The sequence below is a fragment of the Equus quagga genome, chromosome 8 (assembly GCF_021613505.1).
Source record: "Equus quagga isolate Etosha38 chromosome 8, UCLA_HA_Equagga_1.0, whole genome shotgun sequence".
Taxonomy (NCBI): Eukaryota; Metazoa; Chordata; class Mammalia; order Perissodactyla; family Equidae; genus Equus; species Equus quagga.
The window spans coordinates 87,461,379-87,477,040 of record NC_060274.1 but is presented as its reverse complement, the minus strand read 5'-3'; positions in this window follow the sequence as shown (position 1 = coordinate 87,477,040).

The following is a 15,662-nucleotide window of genomic DNA, read 5'->3' as shown; positions in this document are numbered from 1 at the left end:
GATGTGGCTAGGGGCTTGTTCAACGGTGCTCGCCAGAGTTGTTTGTTACTATAATTTATGGAAACGCTGTCAGCAAAGAACTGTATTAGGCAGTTCCTTACTTTGCTGTAGAGAATTCACTTCTTTTCTATAGAAAGTTTCCTATAGGCAGTTCCAGAAAAAGTGTGCAAACGTCACATTGCCAGGGTAACTCCATTCTCTGAGATCTAAAACGTGGTTTCAGTCCCAAGTTACATCTCATCTTTTAGGCCCAATCTTTGGTCACCTGGCTTTGGAACTTAGTCTCTGTTCTTTGGCTTTTTTCTTTTTCTTTCGCAGATGTACACACATCGGCTTAAGTTCAGTGAACTCCCAATTGACAGAGTTCCTAATTCAAGCCCACATGATTATTCCCATTTTTGTGTCAATTGTAGTAAGGTTATGAGACTTAACGTTTCCAATCACTAGTTCTAACCTGTCATTTTCCCATTTTCTACACATTTATTTGACATAATAAGGGCAAAATGCAGTAAAATATTCAAACAAGTGCACAAACAATGTCTTTAATGGATACAAGTGAAGGTGCTGCTAAAATTGAGCTATGAGCTGGCAGTTGGCATGACAGCTCCAACGTCTGCTTGTTGGATAATATATGAAAGCTCTCCCCGGCTGAGGGCAGCTTCGTTAAGCAGTGCCCTGCTGAAAAGAGGCGTGAAGAAGGTGGAATTCTAGGTTTTAGAAAATTTGTGGGTAGTTCTATACAGTATCTTTATTTGGACTTTCCTCCTTCTATCAGACCCACTCTCTATGTTCATTTCTTTGAGGGGGGTTTGTTATGGGCTGAATTGTGTACCCCTAAAATTCATATGTTAAAGTCCTGACCCCTAGTCCCTCAGAATGTGACTGTATCTGGAGATAAGGTCTTTGAAGAAGGAATTAAGGTAAAATGAGGTCATATGGATGGGCCCCAATCCACAATGACTTATAAGAAGATGAGATTAGGACACAGACTTGCACAGAGGGAGGACCATATGAAGACATAGGGAGGAGACGCCATCTATGAGCCAAGGAGCGAGGCCTCAGAAGGAACCATCTCTGCTGACACCTTGATCTAGGACGTCTAGCCTCCAGAATTGTGAGAAGATGAATTTCTGTTGTTTAAACCACCCAGTCTGTGGACGTCGTAATGGCAGCCCTAGCAAACTAATGCAGAACTCTTTGACGGAACGCTACTGGCCTTGCTGAGACCTCTTGGACACCCTCTCAGCCTCGCAGAGTCTCCTGGGCCTTAGAGGGGAGAGGCAGTCTCTTAGGGCCCAAGTGAGGAACAGAGGTTATGAGCAGTTGGACAACTTGTCCAGGTCACAGGCCCAGGGGGAGGCTGGACTGCCGACTTGAGTTTACTGTTCACCGCATAGTCTCCTTGAGAGATGTGGACATGTCCATTTTTCAGTCTATTTGAGAAAATGCTGTTCACGGCCTAAAATCTTGAATACATCCATGTAATCACTTGCAAACAGATGCTTATTCTTCTTTAGATCACCTGATAATGTTCATAAATGTTTCACATGAATGGCCAAAATGAAAGAAGTTGGAAAGGAGAGAGCAATAATAGGAGAGGTTTGCAAATCTATACTTAGGCTTCTGCCAAGATGTAAAACACATCGAAAAAGTAAAAATCAGGGGCTGGCCCGGTTGCCGAGTGGTTAGGTTCATGCGCTCTGCTATGGTGGCCCAAGGTTTCACCAGTTCAGATCCTGGGTGCGAACCTAGCACCACTCATCAAGCCATGCTGAGGCGGCGTCCCACATGCCACAACTAGAAGGACCCACAACTGAAAATATACAACTATGGACTGGGAGCTTTGGGGAGAAGAAGGAAAAATAAAATCTTTTTTTTTAAAAAAGCAGAAATCAATTGCAGATCATTTTTTAAAAGAAGAATCTTTTCTTATTATGAAAGTAATAAATATTTATGGTGTAAAAATTTTTTTAATAAAGATTTTATTTTTTTTCTTTTTCTCCCCAAAGCCCCCCCGGTACATGGTTGTATATTCTTCGTTGTGGGTCCTTCTAGTTGCGGCATGTGGGACGCTGCCTCAGCGTGGTTTAGATGAGCAGTGCCATGTCCGAGCACAGGATTCGAACCAACGAAACACTGGGCCGCCTGCAGCGGAGCGCGCGAACTTAACCACTTGGCCATGGGGCCAGCCCCCAAGAAAAAAGTTTTTTAAAGGGCATATTGTATCTTCAGTTTCCCCCAAATTAAGGACCTTTATTTTGGCAATTATAACTGAAGTTATTCTTTCTCGGTAATGATGTATTGTCACTGGAGGTAGTTTAGTTTTACCAAAAAAAATCTGATTAAAATAAGAAATTAAAGTAAAATTTATTTTTATGACTTTTTTTGGACCTTTTCATTGAATTGTTAATTGATGGTTTATTTTGTTTTCGCTTTTAGTGTGTGAACCCAAAAAGGTGTTTGTTCCGTGAATTCAAATTTAAGATTCCAATGCCCTTCCTCCTTATATTTGTCATTTTCTTTCTGAAATGACAGCGCCTGGCATATTTTTAAACATTTTCTAAAAATGTCCAGTCTGTGAAGCAAGTTCAAAAGGCCTGGTCTTTTGTCCTCATTAAATTATGAAGGAAATAGAGAATGTTAATGCATTCACTTGAAAACGGATAGAATCGCAAGATAGGGAATCAGATAAATTACTACAACTGTCTAGCATTGGTTAAGGGCTTAGTATGTGCCAGGCACTTCCCTGTAAACTGTTTTATTTAATTCTCACTCTAGTCCCACAATTTAGGTAGTATTTCCTCCATTTTATATGAGCAGACACTGAGTCAAAGAGGTCGAATCGCTCGTCCAGGGGCACATAGATGATAAGTGGTGGGCTCCAAAGCATGTGTTTTTTTCATTATGCAGCACAAGTTTTTAATAACCAGGACAGCTCCTCAAATAGTTTTTGGACTTCTTTAATGGGCATTCAGTGGCAAGGAGCACGCCCACAGACCAGGTGTGATGATAAAGTAATCAGACTCATTTTGTGGGTGGTTATGGAAATCATTCTCATTGTTTTGTAGGCACAGGCTTGCATATGTACAGTACATAGCCTGTGGGTGGATGAGTGTATACAGACACACACGTACAAAAGGCTATCCTGAAAGGGAGACGATAATGCCTTTGCAATCCTCCAAAACACAGCCAAATCCTATAGCCAAAAAAAAGTTGGCAGCCAAATGCTGTAATAACAATATATCAAGGCCCAAAACTTGAAAAATGCTCAGAAAATTAATATTTGAAAGTGCAATGATTTTTACTGTTTATTATTATTTTTTGATCTTCATTCTTTTAACTTGGTGCTTGGCACTGATTGGCCAGGACCTTAGTTTATCTTGACTATGACTTTGGTTATTTACTGCAGCCATATTGCGTCTGGCTGCCATAAGCAAATACTCTTCCTAGATGTCCTTAGAGTACATTGTTTACTGTATAACATAAATATGTTTAAACGTAGACAAACTACAAGGTACAGGTTGATGGATTTTCATGAAATGGACTCACCTGTGTAGCTGGCACTCAGACTAAGAAAAAGAACATTACCAGCCTCAGAGGAACGACCCCATGCCCAGTCTTAGGCACCATGGCCCCCTCCCCAGACGGGAGTTTTATCAACATAGGTTAGTTTTGCCTGTTTTTGAACTTGATATAAATGGAATCATAGAAAATACACTATTTTGCATTTGGTTTCATTTTTCAACAGGATGTTTGTGAGATTATCCTTGTTCTTACATGTAGCATCAGATTATTCAGTTTCATTTCTACATGGAGTTCCTTGGTGTGAATGTCACAATTTATTTTATCTGCTTTCTTGTGGATGGACATGTGAGTTTTCCCCGGTTTTTGATTGTTGTGAATAGTGCCCCTAAAAACATTCTCATACAGATCTTCCGGCACAAATATGTACATATTTCCATTGGATAAATGCCTAGGAGTGGACCGCTGGGTCATAGGGTAAGTGTATGTTCAGCTTTAGTGGATGCTGCAAACACGTTTTTCCGAAGTAGTTGTATCAAGTTAAATTCCCATATATAATACGTGAGAGATCTAGTTGTTCTGAATCTTTCCCAACAGTTGGTATTGTTAGTCTTTTTCATTTTAGCCATTTGGTGGGTCTGCAGTGGTAGCTCCTTATGGTTTTATTTTGTGTTTCTCTAATGACTAATGAAGTTGAACACTTTTTCATATGTTTGTTGTCAGTTTGGATATCCTTTTCTGTGAAATACCGGTTCAGATCTTTTGCCATTTTCTATTGGGTTGTCTATGTTTTTCTTATTGATTGTAGGAGTTCTTTGTGTGTGTGTGTGTGTGTGTGTGTGTGTGTGTGTGTGTATACCTATCCCAGATAACACAGTGGCAGGAGGCAGTATGAGGGTCCTGGGATCCTGAGGGTGTGGCACAGAGGGGAAGGAACAGAAAGGGAGTTTAGGGATCAAGTAAAACCTCACTTTCTTCTCCTTTCAGCCCCCAAATGGGAAACATGTTTTAGGTAGCAATGCCTTAAGTGCCCCTTGGTGGCTCTCTGCTTCACCAAGGGGTAGACTGGCCCCACCTCTTGGCCTGTTAATCTGGGTTTTGAAGTCCCACAGCCTGGGGATCTATACAGTATTATAAACAATTTCAGATGATCTTGTCCAGTCCCAGATTGAGAGTTGTCTCCCTTCTCCTCACCTCTCCTCCAAGCCCTCCCCTCTCCAGTTCCACCAAGTCCTGTCAGTTCTATGTCCAAAGTACGCATCAGATCACTTCATCCCACTTCCACCACCATCACCTGGTTCAAGGTTCACATCCTCTCTCCCTGAGGCCAATGAGACAGCTTCCAAATGGGCCTCCGACTGCCCCCAGTGACCTGATGAAAACATAAATTTGAACTCTACTTAAAGTTCTTTATTCTCCCTTTATTGTTCCTCACAACCCTCTTTTATAACTCCTTCCTTCATAGCACTTATCACAATTAGTAATTACGGGTTTCTTTCTACCTTTGTTTTCATGTCTGTCTTCTCCCTGGACCTGTCAATTCCATGAAGGGATCAGGCCTACTTTGTACACCAGCGTAGCTCAACAGTTGTTGAATTTAACATGAGCGATTGAATGAATGCCTCACGTCAAATCTGAATCTCCAATGCCCCTTCAAGTGGTCATCCAGCCTCTCCTGGGTACTTCAAGGGATGGGGCTCTCACTACCCCCGAGGCCACCTAACCTGTATTTGAAAGGAAAATATCATACCTAATTCAATGTTCAAACAGGAGGCAAAGTGTGTAAGCTAAAGGAAGGCTGGGGCCTCAGCAAGACGGAAAACAGGAAAATCTTCCCAAGGCACCAATGTCCTTGCTTAATTGTTTTAGTTGGAAAACTCTGTAGTTAGCAGATGCAGTTCCTGGCTCTTTGGCCTTAACTTCCCTCCCACCCATAGTGTTTCTGGGGAACTGGGTGCACTTCTGTTCCAGGGACAAAGCAAGCCTGGGGGGTCGATTCTGTTCCCATGCCCTGCCTCTGACCTTTCCCTCTGGAAGTGAGGTCCAGAGTGGAACAAATCATGGCCTGGGGCTCCGGAACGGGTCTTGCTCCTCTCTCAACAGCTTAGCTCCTTACGCAAGTGTGGATTATTTAACACAAACTCGTCAAAGGCGGTGGCGGGGAGCTAGACGTCCAAATGCATCCCCCGAAAGAGACAAGACCGCAGTTTGAAGTTCAGGCTGTATTGAGGCCGTGTCCCCAGGGTTTAGCTAGTCTATTAAGTAGTAATCTAACCCTGTGAAGATTTCAATTAATTTGACGTTTTCCCCAGTTCCCTTTAGATAGTCTGTGCTCAGCACTGTGGGTTCACGGCAATTTTAAATCCAGTACAGGAAATGTCCTCCTCTTTTCTTCCTCCTTGTGTTCTCACAGTTTGCAGCCAAGGAGAAATCTATCAGTGTTGCTGAACAAGGCCTTGGAGCCAGAGAGGTCTGGGTTCAAGCTTGATCCAACCACTTACTATGTGAGACCCTGGACGGTTCACTTACTTCGCTGAGCCTCACTGTCCTCATCTGCAAAATGGAGATAATACTTACCTCCAGGGCCATTGTGAAGGTTAAGTAAGCTAGGAAAGCTGTCCAGCACTGTAGCAAGCACAGAGTCAGAGTCCTGAATGGGATGGTTCTTTTTCCAAAAGGAGTCTCCCATCTTCTGGGAAAGATGGCCAAATACGGCTTCTGAATCTATTTGGTTGTTCTAGGAGATACTACATTTACTCTTGATTCCAGGCCAGTGTTTGCCGAATTGCTATAGGTACTGCTGGGCTCTTCAGCATCCCTGATGGGGAGACAAAGGCAAAGTGTGGGAGGTGAATTGAGCAAATGGTCTGGAAACAGGTCCAAACCCTGAAGCTTTTAATAATCTATCTCCAATTCATTCTCAATTCATTCCTACCGTCGAGGGCATAGAGGACTTTAGTTCCCTCCCGCCCACAGCGCAGGCCTGAATAACTAGAATCCGCCCAATGCCCTACTTTATACAGATGTTCCAGACAGGTCCTCTCCCGAGCCTTTTGAACAACACTGACGATCAAGGAAAAAAGAAAGAGCAAAGACTTGGAGGAGATCCACTGATTTTTCCCGGGTGGTAGAAGTATGGATGGCTATTATTTTTCTCTTATCAATTTCCCACATTTTGTAAGTGATAATTTAGTAGCATTATTATCAGAATCTCCCCCCCCCCCCCCAACACACACATACAAACTTTCTGAATTAAAACACTGGGCAAATTAATTTAAATGCTGCTGCATCTCTGAGACAACGGTGAACATATATGAAGTGGTCAAAGCTCCTATACAAAGTGAACAGAAGGCCAAAGGCACCTTGAGGTCGTCCCTCCTGGATTAAAAGCTTGTTCGCAATTGAGAGGGAGCAGTGATGTGGTTTCTGTTGCAGAGCACGTGGGCCTTACCCCATGCATCGTAGGTGCTCAGTAGACAATGGCTAAGTTGATGAATAAATGATGCTTCCTTTGAACATCTCAGAACATTTTGCCTTATCTATTTTCCTCACTGAGAAAGGGCTGCTTAGCTTAGATCCCCCCAGATAGGGGTACTATTTCTTAAACCAATCAGCTGATAAAAATTTATTGAGCTCCTATTATGTGCCAGGTACTGGGTATGCCGTAGTGACCAAGAGAGTCATGTTCTTGCCCCCAAGGACCTCATATGCCAGTGGAGAGTATAGGATATGAAGAAGTAAATAAAGAAATAAGATGTGTATAGACATGTCGGGACTGCAGAGGAAATAACTCCTGATAGGGAGGGAGGGTGAGAGTTCTCACCTGAGGAAGTGACTTGTAAGTTGAGACCTGAGGGATTAGTAGTAGTCAGGCATGCAAGAAGCTGGGGTGAGGGATGGGGAGTGGGGTTGTGTTCCAAGCAAAGAGAATAACATACGCAGAGATCCTCAAGTGGAAGAGAGCTTGGCTTGTTGAAGGGGGAGAAGGGGGCCTGGTGTGCCTGGAGCACAGTGAGAGTTGGGGGGTGTGGTTGGTGTGAGATGAGTTGGACAGATGGTTTGAAGCCAGATCATGCAGGCACTTGGAGGCTGTGGTTATGAGTTTGGGTTCACTCTGAGTGCACTGAGAGCCATTGGAATGTTCTGAGAAGGGGAATGGTGTTCTCTGATTTGTGTTTGAAAAATACTTCTCTGGTTTTTATTTGCGGAGTGGTTTGGAGGGAGGCAAAAGTGGAAGCAGGGAGATTGATTAAAAGGCTGTTTTACTAAAACTTCAATGAGGTAGCATTACACACCACTAGAATGGCTAAAATGAAAACAAGCACAATATCCAGTGTTGTCAAGGCTGTGAGCAATGAAGCCCATCTATACTGTGATGAGAGTGTAAAATGAGGGAACCATTTTGGAAAGCTGTTTGGCAGTATCTTCTAAAGCTGAGTGTATATGTCACTTGTGAACCAGCAGTTCCACTCCTGAGGACACGCTGAGCAGAAATGCACTCTTAGGTGCACCGAGAGATAGGAAAGAAAATGTTAATGACAGGTGATTCACAATAGTCTCGAACTGAAAACAATCAAATATTCATTAACAGTAGAATGGATAAATAAATGGTGGCATATTCATCCAAAGGAATACAATACAGCAAAGAGAAAGAATGAACTATTTCTATATGCATACAACGTGGGTGAATCTCACAAATATAATTTTGAGTGAAAGAAACCAGACACAAAAGGAGCCAAACTGCATGATTCCATTTACGTACATTTAAAAATAGGCAAAAATACTTTATGTTGATAGAAGTCCAGACTTTGGGATGGTGGTGAGTGACTGGGGAAGGGCATGAGAGGGGCTTCTGGGATGCTAGTAATGTCCTACTTCTTGATCTAAGTGGTGGTTACCCTTGATATGGGTGTGTTTACTTTGTGAAAATTGATTAAGCTGTATCCCTATGATTTGAGTACTTTTCTATATGCATGTTATATTTCAATCAAAAGTTTCTCTTAAAAAGGAAGAGTGAGAGACTATTGTAATAGCACATAGAGAAATAAATTTGACTTCGGTCAGAATGATAGTAGAGGAGGCAGTTAGAAATTGTCAGATTTCGGCATTATAGCCAATGGAGATTATTGATGGATTAGGTGTGTGTGTTGTGGTGGGAGAGGTTAGGTAAATAGGAAAGAAAGATGACTTGGGTGTTTTGCCCATCTTATTAGATGGATGATGGTGCCATTTGTGGGGCATCTACTTTTGCACTAGATCCCAATCCCTATTGCCTCGTCAAGAACATGCCTCCAATGAGTACCCCTTTCCCTTCTCTGCATCATTCATTTTTCCCCTCTAGATTGTTTCATTCTCATAGCATGCAAACATGCTGTTATTTCTGTCTCCTTAAAAAATGTTCTCTTGATGCCTTTTATCCACCAGCTACCAGCCCACTGATCTGCATCTATGTGGAGAAAAATACCTCCAAACAGGTCTCTATACTCTGTTTCTAATTTCTCTCCCCTCTTTTCTTTTAAACCCCCTCTAATAAAGGTTTTGCCTCTGTCCTCCACAGGAACTGCACTGGTCAAGGCAGCGATGACTTGAACATTGCTAAATCCGGTAGTCAATCATTAGTCCTCCTCTCTGCTTGACCTGTCCTAGGTGTTTGACTGAGTTGGCCACACTTTCCTTCTTCACCTGGTTTTCAGGATACCATGTTCTCTTGATTCCTCACTGGCTGCTCTTTTACTGTCTCCTTAGCAGGTTCTTCCTCTTCTCCCAAATCTCTTGATGTTGAAGTGTGCTAGAGCTTAGTCTTTGGTCTTTTATTCTCTATCTGTGCCCTTGGTTATCTCATTCAGTCTCATGGCTTTAAAAACCATCTATATACCAGTGACTCCCAAGTTTGTACCTCTAGCCCAGACCTCTGACCTGCACCCCAGACTTGTATTCACAACTGCTTGTTCAATGTTGGGTGTCATCTAAATGACAGCCCCAATTGAACAAGTACAAAACAGAACTTCTGCTCTTCTTCCTCCAAACCTACTTCACCTGCAGTTTTTTCCATCTCTGTTTTTGGTAATCCCATCCTTCCATTTGCTCAGGCCAAAAAGTTTGGATTTATTCATGACTCCATTCTTTTCTTCACACCATATCTGATCTGCTGGAAAATCCTGCTGCCTTTTCCTTTAAGTTACAATAGAGTCTCACCACTCCTCTACTCTGATCCAAGCCAAGCCATCATCTCTTGTCTGAATTACTGCAATTGTTTCCCAGCAGCTTGGGCTAAGAATGCTAAGTCACACGGTGGTGGTATAGTGGTGAGCATAGCTGCCTTCCAAGAAGGCTAAGTCAGGTTATCTCTCTCTTGTGGTCAAAACCTGCCGATGTTTCCCCATCTCACTCAGAGTGAAAGCAAAAGTCCTTGCCGTTGTACAATCTGGCCCTTTCCCCGTCACCTCTTAGGCTTTGGATACAATGTTAGTGGGTGAAATACTGGAGGGGGAATCAGTGGCTACAACCATTCATTCTTTCAGTCATTCCTTCAACAAACGGTTATTGAGAGCCTACTATGTGCCAGGCACTCTTCTAGGTGCTTGGGACATGTTGGTGACAAATCAGACAAAAGTTTCTGCCTCATGAAGCTTGCACGATAAGTAAGTTACATAATTTGTTAGAAGGAAATAAGAGTTAGGGGAAAAGGTAGGACAGTAAAGAAAATCCATAATCCTTGCTGGGGGGAGAGTGGGGAGAAATTGTGGTTTTTAAATACGGTGGCCTTGTTGAGAAGGTGATATCTGAGCAAAGCCTTATAGGAGGAGAGGGAGATAGCATTGCAGGTGACAGCAGTAATGGGGTCTTTCGGCAGCGGCCATGCTGGGAGTCGAGCAATGGCTGCTCCTGACAGGGTGTTGCAGGCAGTGGTAGCGGTGGTCATAGTTGGGCCAAATAATTTGGGTCAAAACAGTGAGCTCTCCATGTAGCTTTGATGAAAATATATTTGTTAGATTTCTACTTCCTTTAGAATCAGATTCCCAAAGTGGATTCTGAGCAATAGTTCTCAACAGGTCAAATAAGTCTGGGAAATGTTGCTTGGAGTTTCACAGGAAACATCAGCATCTTAAAGGCTTTGAGGGGTTCGCCGGTAAAGAAGCATGTTTAGCTCAACATTTATTAAGCTTATTTAGTTGTGGAATTCTTTTTTTAAATGGAACTCCTAGTCAAATTCCATAGAACTACAAACTTGGAAATGTTTATGTAGACATATTGGAACCAGCCAAACTGGGAAGATTTGATTGGGTTCTCACTGGGGGCAATGTGCTTAGAGGAGCTAGAAAACAGAGCTAGTTGCTAGGGTGAGTGGGGTCCTCTAACCGGGAAAGTCTGGACAGTCATGAGGTTAAAAAGGGCTGGGGATGGGTCTAGAGTCAAGTAATCATTGATTAAATATTTATTCAATGTTTCCTTTCTTGTGGCATATTATGTGCTGAGAGTTGGCAAACTTTTTCTGGAAAGGACCAGATAGTAAACATTTTAGGCCTGTGGGCCATAAGGTAGTGTGAAAGCACCTATAGACAATATGTTATTGAGAGAGCATGGCTGTGTTATAATAAAATGTTGTCTATGGATACTGAAATTTGAATTTCATATAATTTATATCTCTCATAATATGTATTTTTCTTTTGATTTTCTTTCCAATCATCTAAAGATATAAAAACCGTTCTTAGCTTGCATACCCTAAAAAAAGTAGGTGGTGGGCTAGATTCGGCTCCTGGTTGATGTATGCCAACTCCTGCTCTTTGCTATGTGCGTGCAGGAGCTCAGAGCCTAGCGGGAGGCATCTGTGTGGATAATTACAGTGTATTGTGGAAAGGGTTGTGGTCCATGTCAGCACAGGATGCTTTGAGAGCCTGCAGGAGGAGGTCCCAACCCATGCTGGGAGGGCTTTGGGTGGGTTGGGAGGGGAGCTAACTGGTAAGGCCCTCTGGATTTTTTGCTTCGTCTTCAAGAACTGGTTGGGTGTTGCCTTCATGGTGTACCTGCCTGAACTCAAGTGTTTCTTCTTCTGCCTGGGCATCTCTTTCCCTCAGGTCCTGGTCCTGACCCTCAGTGTTCGCCTTGGGTCTCTTTTCTGGTGCTACTATTTTCCTTCTGGCCCCTTGGTTGGGTTCTATGGTTTATATCCTCGTTTGCCCTCAGTTTACTATGGAGGCCTTACGTTTTGAGGATGGGCCCAGCAGCTGCAGCTTTCTCAAGTTTGGGTGTGTTTCCTCCCTCCTGGCCTCTCTCCCTCAGGGGTGGTATTTGCTCTTGGCTCCGTCAGTTTCTGACACTCACTACAAGAACTTCACACAGTGGTGTGCTGGAGCCAGCTCAGCTGGTTCCTGCGACCCAAATGCATGCACCTCATCCCAAGTGAGTTCAGTGATGTCTGGTTGGTAGTTTGAAATCTGCCACGGTGGGAGTATTTACACCACAGAAATTGGCAAAGGAAATCTGCAAATGCAAACCAGGGCTTTTTTTCTTTGTGGTGACTATTCCTGCCCTGGAGAGCAGGTTTACCAGCATAGCACTCTTTATAAGCCCAGGCAAAGTTATTTTATTTTATTTTTGTGAGGAAGATTGTCCCTGCGCTAACATCTGTGCCAATCTGCCTCCATTTTTTGTATGTGGGATGCTACCACAACATGGCCTGATGAGCGGTGTGTACGTTCATGCCTGGGATACGAACTCGCGAACCTCCGGGTCAGGGAAGCAGAATGCACAAACGTAACCATTACACCACCGGGCCAGCCCCCAAAGTTATTTTTTAAGGTATAACACAACCCTACTCATGGATTTATAGAATGGTAGAGCTAGGAGAAATTTGGAGTTAGGTGTAGTGTCCGCTACTAAACTGTCAAAAATGCCTGGGATATCTCCTCACTCCTGTGCCTTCCTGACAAATTCCTATAAGACTCTCCCAGTCGGTGCTGGTCACCCTTCCTTAGTATGTGCAATCATGTCACACTTTTTTGTCATCTTCTGATTCCACGTCTATCTTTTATTCAACTATGAGCTCCTTGAATGTGGGCCAGGAGGGACAACTGTGGGGTAGTGATTAATTGCCAGGGCTCCAGAGCCAGGCTGTCCGAGCCCCAATTCTGGTTCCATTACTTATGATCTGAGTAACTCTGAGCAAGCTACTGAGTAATTCTGTTTACTTCATCTGTAAACTTGGGGTAATGGTAGGACATTCCTCGTAGAGTGCAAGGGTGAAATAACTTAATATACACAAAAGCACCTAGAACAATACCTGCCTTCAAGAGGCATTCAGTGAACTCAGCTCTTATTAGCAATCATTTTGTCTTTAATTCCCATCATATTGTCTGGCACATGTCAGATGGGACATATTTAATAGGTACGTGAAAATCTAACCATATGAGCAAAAGTGTAAATGGAGACAGAGAAGGGAGTGATTTTTGTGGGCTGGAGTGAGGGAATTTAAACAACTGATGAGGTTTGAAACAGGACTTGAAGGGTGGGTAGAGCGTGGCCAGATGGGGAAGGTTAATGGTTAATTCAGCAGGCATCCGTAGGAAGAACTCTCCACAAGTGAGGCCATTTGGTAAATATAGAAACTGAATGTGAAAAATAATTAGCATTAAGCTGATTTCATCTCAAGTTAGTAGCAGGCCTGCTATCAAAATTCCATTTCTCTCCTCCCTAGTGTCTGCTGAGGTGTTACTAAGTGTTTTGCTTTAGGAATATAATGGATTTTAATCATTGAACGAAGCACTTGAAGAAAAAGCAGGAGGAAGTCTGGAATGTTCTGTAACTCTAGGCATCTATTTTATGCATGCTGAGAAATTAACACAATATGATAACATTTCTACAACCTTCCAAGAGTGATTTTACGATGACTTAGAGATTGCAACCCCTTGATTCTTCCCTCTCCCACCTCCATTGTCACTTTGCCTTTTGTGAATTATTCTTCCTTTTGGAACTCACCTGTACTTTCTTTTGGCAAATCAAATGCAGACTAATAACATGAGGCTGGGCCCTGAGATTATGCTAAAAGAGAGACTGCTTCACAAGAGAAGGGAGGAGGGGTATTAATTTGTCTTTTTTAGGACCTACACAGTGATTGAGACTGACATAATTCTCTTTGAGGTTTTTATTCCTTTGTCGTTGAGCAATTGTTCTTCAGCTGATAAGAGTAGATCAGACAAGAGAGGGCGACTGCTACATAAGAGAGATCAGGACTGTTGTGAAATTTATCTTTAGTCCTCTCCCCACTCCAGAATTCATGGCTTCTGGGGCAGGAGAGATCTGAGTTTGAGTCAGGACTCTGTCATTTTGTAGTGGGTGACCTAGGGCCCATGACACACCTTTTATTTTGAGTCACACTTTCCTCCTCTGTCAACACCTGCATGGCAAGTGATGTAGGTTTCAATGAGATGGAGCTTGGGGGGGTCAAGGGGGCGGGGACAGTATGAGCCTGAACCCCGGAGGCTTAGGAGACGCTTGAGAAGTGCTTCCTTCCTTGCTCTTGCTTTTCAAAGTTCTTTTCTTCCAGAAGGTGTTATATGTGTTAACGAATGGTGGGATCTTCCTTACACATATTTAAACTGATACAGATATGTGAAAATTACCATCCAGATGGAACTTTTATTTTGTGAATGTGTGCAGGAGTATGAATGTGTGTGTGTGTGTGTTCCTGGAGGGCCTGCAGGCACAAGTATGATAATATTCCCACAACAATTCCTTGCATCCTACCCTCAACTCCATTTTTTTCTTCTCTTCCATCAAGAAAGCAAATCTGTTAACCAAGGAATAGAAAAAAGTAGCAGACTGGTCTGAAAATGCATTGGACAAGAAAAACCCATTCTATTCTTGTAAAATCTTGGAGATTTATGACAAACATGATACTTGAAATTCACAATACACAAACAGCTGTCATTCTCAAAATATGCTATATATTGGGTGGTCTCAGTGAAATCCAAACTTTTGTGAACTTTACAAAACGTTACTGCAAACAAGGGTTTGGTGAATCAGTAATGTCAATTAGTAGATTGAAGATTCGCTGTTTGGTAAATTAGCATTCATTGAATTGACCCAAATCACCTTGTCTACCGCCTCCCCAGCTTGCCTGGGTATGGGCAGGAAAGCTTTGCCTTGTGTCCAAGGCCATGGCATTCAGAGGGGTCTTTTATCCACCTCATTCATTTTAGATTTGGGTATAATAAAGCATGTAATTGTGTTTTATTTTCTATGCTCAGGAGGCATAAAAACTATACAAAGTTAAGAGAAAATACTTTCCGTCATAAAATATATGCAATTAAACAACATCTTAAGAAAAATTTCTGCAGGCCAATTTTCACTTTAGAATGGACTTCTTAACTTTTCAGTCTTCATACCCAGAGGGGGCGCTGTGGAAAGGAAGAAAGTGCACTAGCCCTATTGAAGAACGGTGTTCAAATCCAGACTCTGCCACGTATGAGCTCTGTGACCTCGGGCGTATTACTTCACCTCTCTGAGTTTGTTTTTCCACTCGAAAAATGAGTCATTCTAACTACTCACAGAGTTCTGGCTAATGACATTCTATAGTGGCCTTTAGCCCACTTTTCCTTTCCTGCCTCCTCTGGACCAGCGCTCTCAGGATGCAGGAGTATTTGCCACATGGGGATCATTCCAGGGGTCTGGAGGAAGCCCATCTCACCTTCCCAGCTGATTCCTTTTTCAGTGATGGCTTGCCCATTGCCCAGATGGACTGGTCCCTTCATGTGCTAGCTGGAGAGATAGGAGTCAACAGCACTCAAGGGGATGGATGCCATCCCTTGGAGGGTGAGAGGAGAAAAGGGGCCTGTAACAGAACTCTTGGGAACACCAATGTTTAAGAGACAAGGGGAGGGTAGAAGGCTAGCCCGGAGGGAGCTGGGCATGGGAGAGCGGGAAGATTCAAAGGCAAAATCAGGCAGAGGAGCTAGTCAACTGCATCGGACACAGCGGAGAGGCCACGGAGGACGTGCTCCTCTGGTTATCTTCAGGTGCCTGACAGGGCATGTTTCTTTGCTGCTAGAGGCAGCAGCCAGGAGGACAGCAGCTGCAGAGGAGTGGCGGGGCCGGGGGTGGGGTGGGGCCCGTGGAGGAACTAGAGGGCCCAGGAGAGCAAG